At 37.1% G+C, this 12,788-nt stretch overlaps 1 protein-coding gene across 5 annotated transcripts in view; it reads left to right on the top strand.

Annotated features, from left to right (window-relative positions):
- The window catches only part of LOC145939600 (uncharacterized), a 405,991-nt gene that overhangs the window by 143,720 nt on the left and 249,483 nt on the right, over positions 1–12,788 (top strand). Inside the window, exon 1 of one of the 5 annotated variants that reach the window (XM_083044037.1) lies at positions 453–1,075. The exons of the other annotated variants lie outside the window; for them this stretch is intronic. The gene's annotated coding sequence lies outside the window, so the exon portion shown is untranslated. Of the gene's footprint in view, positions 1–452; positions 1,076–12,788 lie in introns of those variants that run through there. 5 annotated transcript variants of the gene reach the window in all.

The following is a 12,788-nucleotide window of genomic DNA, read 5'->3' on the forward strand; positions in this document are numbered from 1 at the left end:
TCGAGAGCGCCGCGACGCAGCGCGCAGCAAACAACCGGATACGCACGGCTGCGAAAATCCGTCATCCGTCTCTCCGTCCGTCGTTTGTACGTATTTATTTTTATTTTTTTTTTTTTGCGTAACATGTGTATGTTACACGTCGCAGCTTCTCGTCCGTCAGTGCTCCGTTTTCGCGCGCGCTCGCGCCGTCTCTCGTAAACCTTCTGGCGGCGATTTACTCTCTCTTTCTATATATATATTTTTTTTGTCGTGCTTTCGCAGGAGAGTGGCGTACGATATAGCCGTACGCAACGTGCGCGCGCGGTCCATTCGCGCCGCGTCATTCGTCTATTCTACTACGTACGACACGCGCGCTTCGTCAATTGGCCGCGCCGCGACGCTGGCGGCGCGTTCGCGAAAACGCCGCGCGCTCTCTCTCTCTCTCTCTCTCTCTTTCTCTCGGTCGTCGGTGGTGGCGGAATCGTGCGCGGCGAAAGAGAGTGTCCTCGCGAATAGTGCCGGTTGTGTCGACGAGTTACGTCGCGTCGTCGATCTTCGTCGTCGTCGTCGTCGTCGTCTCGTCGTTGTCCTCGTCGTCGTCTCGACATTGTCCTCGTCGTCGTCTCGTCGTCGCGATTCGATGTCGATGTCGCGTGCCAGTACCAGCGTTTCCGTTCGGTGAGAAGTTGGCTTCGCACCGCGCAAAAAATCGAAAAGAGAGATGGGAATTCGTAGGCGCGAGTCGTATCATGGTGGTTGTTGCACCGTGGCTAATTACCGAACGCGGCGCCATAATGGGGCGCGTTTGTACGTTGCCGGAATGTGAAAGAGAGCCGTGAATCGATCGGAGAATCCGCGTCCTTCATCGATTGGCGATTAGATAGATTACTTGCGTTCGCGTTTCGGAGAAAAGTAGTGTAGCCGAGGCTTTATTCGTGCGCGAGTTTCGTCGCGATTGTGCTGTGCCGTAACTTGTGTCGGTGGAGGAGGAGGAGGAGGAGGAAGCGAAGCAGTATCACCCCGTGACGAGGAAAAAAGATAATGTGAACGATCTCGTGCCTCGAAAATTTGGCGGGATAGCAGCCGAGCTGAACAAGTAAACTATTATGATTCTTTTTCGTGCGAAGAGAAATAGTCCGCACGCGTGTGTTTATTATGTGTGTGTCTTTTTTCTACATATGTACTTTTGCTTCGTTTCATCTTTTTTTTATTCGAACGCAAAGTAGGCATTACGAAACAAAGTGCTTTGCGTTTGAAACGGTGATTCACAATCGTGCGGACTTTTTCACGTTTGCATAATTTATATTGATGAATCGTATATTTTAGTATTTAATTAATTCACGGAAATGCACATACATATACATATATTCAGTAGCTATATTCAGTGGCTATATTCAGTGGCTATTTTCAGTGGCTATATTAGATGCTAAAAATGCGCGGGAAAAAAAACAATTAATATTTAATATCTAGTCTATAATAATTTTGTTGAATGTGAACTTTATATCATATTTAACGTTAAACGCGAGGCTAAACAGAGATGGTCGGAAAATGCGTCGATGACGCTGTCGTACACGCGCGTGCGTTTTATTGCAGATAAATCTGTCATAATCGTATTGACAAACTGCCGCGCACCACTGCGTTCGCCAGAAAACGGCTATACAAATAAAACCGTACTTTACGGTGGGAATGAAATCTTTCTACTGTGAGACATTTACACGTTCGCTCTCGTTGCGAAATGTCTTCGTGAAAATACGCGACTCCTACAAATACACGAAACGTAACGTTAGCGAGTTTTGTGAACGGAGATGTACACACTTGATATTATTATTATTACTATAAATATCAATATCGTAAAAATAGAATTCAAGATAAAAGAATAGAATAAAAGATCAAAAGGATTAAATTTAATATGCTATCAATACCGCTACATATATTTATGTTTTTATGAATCGAACACATATTTACAGATATTTGGATATTATTATGAATAATTATATGGTGGATATGGATATTATTCTATAAATATATAATTCTTAAATAAGAGCGATACACTTTTTTTTATAATTGATATATTGTTATTAATAAGAAAACATTTTTTTCACACATAATACATATACAATTAATTATGCAAATAATTGAGTTGATATATTATCAACAATAAGTACAGTGCTTAAATCGATATCATATGATGAAAATCTTCTATGTATGTAACATGCTTGCTATTTTGTAATCAGAATCGATACATAGATACAGTTACAATAGATTATGAATCATTCAGCTCCTTCATGTCGAGACGTATTATGTCATGGCATTATCGTTTCTTTCGTCGGCATAAGAGATATACAGCGATTTGGCGCCGTGCCGATAGCACGTGTACCATTCTTTATTTTGTTTTGATTGGACATTGATCATTGGCATTTGCCTATAGTTGTTCTGTCTCACAATCAGATATGTAGGCGATGAGAAAATGAAAGGAAATTATTCATTATTATATATCAATATTGTCTAATATTAAATTTGTATTTAAAAAATTACATAACAAGTTTCTATTCTATTTTTCAAAATGAAGAAAAGAATAAATGATTGAAATTATTATACGATCCGTGCGTGTGCGCGTACGTATTTGTGTGTACGCATGTGAGATATATGCTGTATAATATTACGGAGACACTATGATATTCTCACAGATGGTATGGAATATCATCGGTTCAACTTTCCTTCGCAAAATGCTATGAATGGAAGGTAATTTGCAATTGTACGCGGAAAAGCAGGCAATGCACCAAGTGCTCCGACGAGATGAGTCGTGCACGCCAGACGTTTCCTTTCGGTAATTAGGTCAATCTGTACCCAATGAGACGTTACTCGCGCGTTTCTGCGCGATCGTTCGCGACGTTCCGCCTCGTTTAAGACGGCGAGATCGCTCTCTCTTCCCTCGCACACCGATTCTCAGGATTTTAATTAAATCTTAGATATTTGCGCCGCGCGCTTTCTTATGTAATATGCGTATTACGACAGACATAATGCGTATATATCCCCTCTTTTAATTACATAATGGAGACAATTAGTATTGTCTAGGCAGGCAACGTGTTCTTGTGCGAAAATTTATAATGTAGATAAATTTAAATACAGATTTAATGTCAGATATATGTATAATAATTTCCTCTCATTTTCTCATCGCAAACATATCTGAAACAAAACAATCATAGACAAATGCCATTGATAATATAATATTATATTAAATGGAAGAGAAATCTGTAGAAAAAATACAGGCAATTCAAGCACAGAGAGAATTTTCTCTTAGAATTTACCCTGAAAATCATGGTAATCGTGAGACAATATGGTATGGTAAGAATTTTGAGAATTTCTCTGATTAATATTCATCACAATAAAAGTAATATCTATTACAATGAAATATAAAATATGTTTCATTAGTTTTACTATGCAGTTTAGTAAAATTAAACATATTTTATTGCGATAGATATTATTTTTTTTGTGATAAATATTAATCGGAGAAATTCTCATACAATTTTTTCCATACCATATTGTCCCGCACGATTACTATGATTTTCCGGGTAAATTCTAAGAGAAAAGTGTGCTTATGCCTTTTTAGGAAATTAGAGAGAGACGTTAATAAAATTGTAATAATTTTAGATACATTCGTCATGAGGATGATTCCTTCGCGATGATTTTGTCTTCCGATAACGAACGGGCCGCTTGAAATAAATCACGATTAAACACGCGCGCGTGAGCGTTACGTTACGTTTGACGAGTCCTCAAAATACTGCGCTCCGTTTTAACTTCGCGACGCGTAAAACGCGACGTTGACGAGAGAGCACGTTGCGAAATCGGTCTCTCTCGTTTTCTGGTTCTCTCTCTTTCTTTCTCTCATTCTCTCTCCGCGACCGTGCACAACCGAGTATAAATAGAACAACTTACATTGTGTATCTCCCGCGGCACAGTCGTCCGAGATCAGCGACCATTCCCGAAGTAATGTAGTGCACCCATAATGCATGTCGAAATTCTAGCCCCCGCATTCGTTGCATTCTTACGTTGGCGGCGAGACGCGTTTCCTTGCTCGCCGGTAAGGACGTACTGTTTTATGTGTCTGCCACGTGGCGTTCGAAAATAATAACTCGCAACGTAGGCGGACAACTAAATGAATTACATATCGTACTATCCATTGTACGAGCGTCACTCTAATTGCAATCAATAATCGATATTTTCCTTTTTTTTTTTTTTAATTATATGGATAAAATAAAGGTAATATATATTCCAATTTGAATGACGGTAATTTGAAAGCCGATATTATTCTCTGACTTGAAGATGAGAGAATGAAAATGTTCTATATATGATGTAACATATCTTTTCTCTTCTGTCTTCAAGTCGCAGAATAATATTGTTTCTCGTTCCAAGAGAGACCGGTACGATTCGTATTAAAGCACGAGAGGGTACTTTAGACTGACATTTAATGTTGCTAATTATTACTCGCACTGAGAGAAGAGAGAGAAGGGAGACATCTGTATCTTGACGGGAAATTCATACTCTCTGGCACACAGCGCGATTGTTTGGCTACCGTTTCGTAACAATCGGCTTGTCTGATCTTGGGCGGGTCACTGAAGTCGCTGGTGATTGTTTTACTCATATATAAGTTTAATTGGTAATTAGCGATAAAAACGGCAATTATAGATTTATTTCATTTTTTTTACAAATTATACAGTGAGAGTGTAAACTTTACGCAATTATATCTTTGTTTCTATTGCGATATATATTTTAACAGATAGATTTTTTCCTCTTCGAGTGTGTTGACAAAGAAGGTATATAAACTACAGGATAAATCAGTGCGTGAAAGACAGGTATAGCAATCGTTTTCCCCAAATAAACTGAACACGCGAGGGGTCGAGATCACGGTCGCACCTTATCAAAAGTGTCTTATCGTTTCCGTGGTAACCAAGAGGTAGAAGTTCGCGATACTTTCGACCTAGCTTCCGTTGTCTCTTCTTCAAGGTCGATTCTTTTTATTATCGCTCAACTTAAAGCAACATAAGTTTTCTCTAATAATTCCAGCTGTCGCAATTATATTCACGAATTTTGCAATAGAGACTTTTTTGGTGGAATATATAATATAGCGAGAGGGTGAGGGAGAGGGAAGTAGTAAGAAGAGTGAAATACAATATTATACCACAACGGACGATATAATTTTTTGCATCCTACGTAAACCATTAAAATGCGTACCTCGTAAACCGTGTAATATGAGGAAAATATATTTATTCTTTTAGCCATTCCCATTCGTTTTGCTCTGTTTGCTGAATCATTTTTATGCGTGTTTAAATATGTTTCTATTTACACTGGGGACAAATATACACAACTGTATTATAAAAGGAAATATCATTAAATCATCTCTCCGGCGAGTAAAACAGGAGGAAAACGCAGTTCGCTTTCGATGCTTACTCTTCCGTTACACCGGGTCTTACTCGCAATTCATTTCCGGTTGCATGGACGGTAGTTTCCGTTTATTGCGGCTTTTCCACTCGCTCACGCAGTCTCTCCGGTTTTCTTTCCCGTTCTTCCCAGAACATCTCCCGCGTTTCTTCTTTGGTTTATTTCAATACACCGCCGCGGGAAGAAATCGATGGAACTCGTTACGAACTTGCTGTGGAAAAGCCGGAGACTAGGTGCTGACTTCGATAACAAACAAAAAAAAAAGAAAGAGAGAAAAGAAAGAAAAGAGTCAGATAAACGATTTCTGCTGCACGCGAGATCCGGATCGTGAAATTGCCTGCAAGCTCAATGGAGTAAACTTTTTCAGAAAAAGAATTTTTCGTATGTGTTTATATGCCTCTCTCTTACATACTCACACACGCACGCACTCCTCTTTCTCTCTCTAACAAATAAACATGGTTAAAAAAACATATTTAAAACCACGGAATATTTTGATGTTTTTTTTTGTCAGTTTTATGTAATTATAATTTAACCTAATTCTTTTTTTAAATTTTTATTAAAGAGTCATTAAGAATGAGGTTGCGATCGTGAAAAATTAATTTTGCTAAAAGTATACTAATGCCATTGAAGATTGTGCTAGAAAGTGCATTAAGTTTTTTTATGAGAAGAGCGCCGGATGGGATTTTCCTTTTTTGATTTATTTCACATCCATTGCTAGTCAGTTTCGGGAAAAAAAGCTATCGCGCTGAATTTGACACGCGACTGACACGCGCGCGAATATCATCGTGGTTACATCTGGGCTAACCGACTATTTCTCGTTCTTGTATCTTATCTTCGTTCTGGATATTTCTGCATCTCTTGATTTATCCTTGTCCGTCATGGTGTTCTCTGTATCGCTGATAAGGTCAAGCTGTTATGATACGTCTATAATAGCGTTGTCAAGTTTCGCCTTTGAGTATTATCTAAAGAAATGATATAAATTTATATAAATTTTATTACACATGTGTGTATATACATATATATGAAAAAATTCATACATGTTGCATATAAAACTGAATGATGGATTTCAAAACATTTCATAATTTAATGTAATATTTTTATTTATTTATCAGAAAAAAATTATTATTTTAATATGTTAAATATATTGAATATATTTTTGGCTTCTGTGTAGTTTTTTAATAGAAAATATTTCGCAAAGACGCTAATTATTCATGATTAGATGCATCAGTCGCAATTATGCAGCTTGTTTGAAGGAGAAACGGAACGTATTGGTCGCTTCATGTTTCGCATTTGTAATTTCGAGACGACGTGCATTTGTTGGCAAGCCACAGAGTCCTCGAGACATTCTTACGTTGCATGCTGAGTTCATTAGGCTATCTGGCCGGCGCTTTGTTCGATTCCATTTTCTAAGCTAGTCGCATGTGCTCCCCTCGAAAACATACGCTTTTACATTTATACAGACGCGCCAACGGCGCCTCTTTGCTATTTAGGCTATACAAACGTCCGAAACGTTGTCAAAAATTGCTGTTAAAATATCGATGGATGGCCACCATCATAATATCGTGAAATCATAAAAACCGATATACATAAAAAACTTTTAATTTTGTTTTTAATATTTACACATTATATTTTATTGACTCCATTAGCGAAATAATAAGAAATAATTTATTAGACACAATTTTTTTATATTGAATTATTGATTTTATATAATATATATATATATTTTTTTTTTAATTTGTCGATGCTTCTATTACTCATTTACATTTTTCCCTTTTCCATCCCCGAAAGAAACGAGAAGGCACGCTTTTTGAAATATTGCTCATGATAATGGACGAATCCGGGAAGAATAAACATGTATCTTAAGAATAATGACGCGCAGAGGAAGGCGGGGGCGTGTAAAGAGGTAACGAGATATAAAACGGTCATTTAAATGTCATGAAGGCCTTAAAGAGACGGGACACAAACGTTGGGCTTGCATTTTTGTTTTTCGTTGCAACAATGTTGCGGTCGTTAGGAAGCGATCGTGCGTGCAAGATGACGCGGCTTCTTTCTCTTAATGCTTCTCGTATTCTTTTACGGTTATCACTGCGCCGCCTGACGACGATCACTTCAAATGTCCGCGGGATACCTTCACTTTAATGACTCCCTTAATCGTCAGATATCGTAAGATGTTCCTTCACGACGCCGTGATATCTTTATATTTTCGCGTCGGAGCCAAGTTAATCTCGAAGCGTAACGGAATTCGATTGGTTATCGCCGTCGAAAGAAAATGTTGTTTCAAACGATGCAATTTCTCAAGATATTTTTGTATTGTAATATTTTATAACATTCTATATATTTTAATTATGAAAATTTACGATTGTGCGTGATTAATGTGAATTAGATATCATCTTTGCGTGTGAATATATACATATATTAACTCTTTATTTTTAAGATATTACTAAAATTTTAAACTCTACTAATTTAAATTGACTTAAGAGATATTTGAGAAAAATAAAAAAAAATTTCTGGACGTATAAGCGTAGTCTATACGACAATAAGAAAAATAAAATTTATTTAGAAAGGTTAATGTGTGCAATAATTATTTGTTTGAATAATCAACAGTTGCAGTAGATTTGAACAATTAATTGTTAAAAAGATTACTTGTTTATCATTGAGCTCGATAGTCATTCCGCATAGTTGATTGGAAGCAGATATTTGAAAAATCAAGGATCTAGAAATGGCTCCGGGTAACGATGCGAATTATCGAAGGAAAAGACTGATAAAATCAAAATACATTGGGCATGTCGATCGCTCGGTTGTTCGGCTTTAAGACCCTCCACGATAACTACTGAAGAAAACCTTCTCAGCTATAGTCATTGCTTTGAAATCTTCGTGGCCAATTGGATATCTAGCGTATCATATCGATTCTTATATAGTTCAAATGGTCTTACAGTATTGCTTGTATAGATGCGCGTCCACTTAGAAGCATAAATTGAAGTTTCCTTGAGTATTTATGAAATTGATTTTACAAACCTATATGTGTGCGTGTGTGTGAAAAAGTACGAGAATGATATAAAATTATTGATTTTAGATAGGAAAAATACTTATATCTAGTTTTTCACACTGAGCAATTATATTTCTGTGCACGATAATATAATTTATCTAAAAATAAAATGTATTCTCAATATTTTCTAGTATAAAATTATTGGAAGATAGTTTCATAACAGTGATATGAGAATTTTATTTTTAAATACGAAAAATATTTTAATATGTGTACACACATGTATTTATTTTTTGTGGTTGCAAAATATTGATTTATTATATAATTTTATGCAATATTACAATTAAGTTTGAAAATTATTCACACACACAAACTACTCAAATATTAATATGAATATGATATCTTATCTCATAGTCACACAATTTGAATTATAATGTCATAAGCAAAAAATATATGCGTAATATTCTCGTGTGTCTTATCATTAGAAAAGAGTATGAAATTCATTGCCGTATACACTGTCAGCTGATGTTAGTCAGCCTATATTAGTGATAGTTGTGGATGACGATTTTAGCTGTTATCTGCAGGGACCTTTAATTTCGGCTGGTAAGTTTGCCGGGCTCGAAGTGGTTGACAAATAAAGCAGCAGAAGTATTCGCTGGAGTTGCCGCGCGAAAGCCAAGGCTAGATATCCACCTTTCCACGGGTGTTGAGTACCCTTGATTCTGAGGAGAGAGAGAGAGAAGAGAGATAGATATATATTATAGATAGACGAAGGAGAGGAGATAAGTGGGTAGGAATGAGACACCGGATGAAAGAGGAAACAGCGTGACGGAAAGCGGGACGAAGGAAGAAAGATGGAGAGGTCTATGATTTTGGCGGCACTCCAGTCTTTGTATAAATACCGCTGGGAGTCACCGCGTGCCCTCTTCTCTCCCGCTCTTCTCTGTCTCTGGCAATATAAACTTTATTATTTTTCTCCCTGTCCACACACACACACACACACAACGTTTTTTTAGCATTCTTCGCGCGCGCGCGCTTGCGGACCAGCAGGCGTGACTCGTCCCTGTCGTATGTCATAACTCGTATAATGAGGTTTAGCGTGCTTCCGCTACTTCCACATGTCACGACTCTTATGCATGCGACATTGTTCTGCATTTTTCGCAAAAGTCCGGATAAGTAAAACTTTCTGCCATATATAGTCTCGTTACAATCGGAATTATGTCGTCGACGAAATGCTCGCGTAATCTTTGGATTTCAGACATCGATCATTTGCAATAATGTACATTAATCATTTTTGTGAGATTAGAGCTTGTTACAAAGTGAATTATATCGTTCGCGCGTTGATGCTTTTTTGTTTTTGTTTTTTATTTTGCGAAACTGCCGTGATCAGTTTTTACGATGTAGGAATTAATGACGTATTTCATCCATGTAACAGCTGAGGCTCATAAATTTTACTTTTACTTTAATTTTGAAATTACGAACTATAATAATACCGAATAACACGAAATAACACGATGTTTTACAGAATAATATATTTATTATCAAAGGTTATATACTAAGTTTTAAGAATGTCGGTGGAGAATAATATGAATGCGCTATTTTACTATTTGTGTCAATCTGTATAAATGTATAAGTCTTTGCTTGACACTTTATTTCACGTCTCATAAATGTTAATTTACAATCCACGATTAATTTACAACCCGAAAATGCGAAGCCAATCCTTGCGTCATGCTGCTAACAATACATCACCGCAGAAGATGAGACGAATGTTATCGCGTGTCCCTGTTATTTCTCTCTCATAGTAATAGATAGATGTGTGTATTTCCATTCTGTTATGCGTTCATGGCATTTAACTGTTGCGCAAAATCTTTTAGAAAATTTTTCTAACTTTAAGAACATACACAGCTAGTATGTAGTTACGTTCACAAATAATATTTCGAAGACGAAAGAGACCGCTATCTTTCTCTCTTTTTCTCTGTCGTGTAACATCTTCGATATTCGCTTATCCTCGAAGGGCTGCTAAATTCCTTGTGAGAGCGCTTGAATAGGGATGTAGAGATATTCGCCGGTGCCGAGTAGAGCGTATAAAGACGTCGCGAAAGCAAGTACACTCGGATCCACCTGGGAAATTTAAGAGAACATTCTATCGCGTAGTTATCACGAGGTTATGTGTCGCTCGCACATCGGTCGACGACGTTACCGAGCTCTTTTCATGACCTCGTCGGGATGTGTCGCGAAGGCCGGAAGCTCGGTCATCGTTTCTAGAATTTATGAGGTTCAGCGACGCGCGTAGTCACTTACTACTTATCGCTCACTCTCTGGTCGTGGATGGAAGCGAAAAACACTTTTTCACGGCGAAAAGAAAAAGGTGCACACTTCGGATTGTGCAGCTCTGCTTCTAGAATTTAATTATTCTTTTATGTCCTTTAATGCTTTCGTCGAGAAAATTATAAAGCTATTATTTTCAGTGTTATACAAGCAAAATTGTTTAAAATTTTTCAACGAGATATATATATTTAAGATTAAGCTGTATTAAATATTAATATTTCTTTATAAAGAAATTTTAGCAATACTAGAATTTTAATTAACTGCATTGTATTTTTGAACAAGAAACAGGGAGCAAAATTTTAAAGTAAAATTATTTTTAGCACATTCTTGAATTTTTTTTTCTCGCAACGTCGATGAAATCATACATGAAGCACGGAGATGTTCTCTTGACGCATCGCGTAAACTTTCGTGGTATTTCGCGCGCACCTGTGTATAAATATTACTGCCACACGGAGAACACGCACACTAACGCCGTCGAATTATAGATTGAACAGGTGCAGGGCCACTTTATCGTCATTTCGACGAATGACGCGTCGCTGTGAATGTGTAACTTGAAAGCTCCACGTCGTAGCTTCGTCGATGTCGACATTTACGATTGTCGTGGTCACAGTCGTGTGTTTTCTGTAAAACGATACAGAAACTAGTTATATGTGCCAAGGAGCTTTTGAGGAATATCGATCGGCGTTTTCCCGAAGAAACCGCTTGCTTTCTTGCTCGAGTCTCTAATGAGAGACATTGTACTAAAATTAGATTGAAGAATAAATCGTTGGCACAATTACTCACTTTTTTAGATTACAAATATGAAATGTGAAAATATATTTTATACATAAATTTTGTAACATTATATTACATTGTATAATTATTATTGATAATTTCAACAAATTATTTTAATGGCTTTTCTTTGTTTTGTCAACTTATAATTTTGCAATTGAAATTTTGTGTGGTACGAACTTTGCTGTTAGGACTGTTATAGCTATTTTATTTATTTCACTGTATATGAGTCCGTTAATCGATAACATCGAAAGTCGTGACAATATTGAAGAGATTGCACGTGGAACTTTATAGAATGAACGGTTTTTGACATGAAGCGCTAGCTTTTTAATTAGCTAAATGGAGAAACGGAGTATTTAATATCAAACAACAATTTTTTCATAATCGTCGAGTACGTTTAAATTAATTTGATTGTTATGACTCGTCAGGGGAAAATTGTGAATTCAAATATCTGGCAATTATTAGCGGAATTTTGTAATAAAGCGTGCGGAACGCAGAAAATTTCGTTATTTAATTACACCGCCCCGTTGTGCTTCAGGAACGAATTTAAGAACTTTGCAGGGTAGTTTTATGCGGAAATTACTATCAGACATTCCACAGTTTATATTGCGTAACTGCCGCTTTGAAGCAATTACGCATTAATACCGCTTCGTGTTTCTTTTTCTTTCTTTTCCCCCCGTCCTAGAAACCCGACTGTTTAATCAGTCTGCAAACCAATCATCATTAGGCGAATACGTTACAATTTCGTATTTACACAATTCTGTGTTTGCGGATATCGGGGATTAATTTGCTACTTTCAATTATAGTTTTTACACCCCGCTCTCGAAATTACCGTCGAGCCAGATTAAACGCAAATAATCACCGTGGTAATTGGTAGACACGGTAAACGTTACGTAATTGATCGCGTGCCAAAAACGTGTTATCGATTCGCGTTAAAAGTTAAATTGAATGTCGGGAGTGGTGATAGCGATATACCTCATTCTTGCTGTAATCGATAAACTGTTCTCGTTACGACGTTCTACGTTGACTGTAATTTCTTAGTACTTTGGACTTACAAACTATAGTGCCAGCAGCGCTACACTGTTTATGCATTAGAACGAACGATGGGAAAGGGGGAGGGAAAGCCGGAAGAAACGCAACATTTTAGCTAAACACGCAGTGGTCGCGCGCAATTTGCCAAGAAGTTTTTTGCGACAAATGAAGGAGCAAGTAGTTAAAGGGAATATAGCAAATTTCTTCAATTGATTTTCACTTTGTTAATTTCTACTGAAAATGTGATTGTCAAACT

The sequence above is a fragment of the Prenolepis imparis genome, unplaced genomic scaffold, assembly GCF_030444845.1.
Source record: "Prenolepis imparis isolate NDT839.2.m4 unplaced genomic scaffold, iyPreImpa1.0 SCAF_8, whole genome shotgun sequence".
In the NCBI taxonomy this organism is placed as follows: Eukaryota; Metazoa; Arthropoda; class Insecta; order Hymenoptera; family Formicidae; genus Prenolepis; species Prenolepis imparis.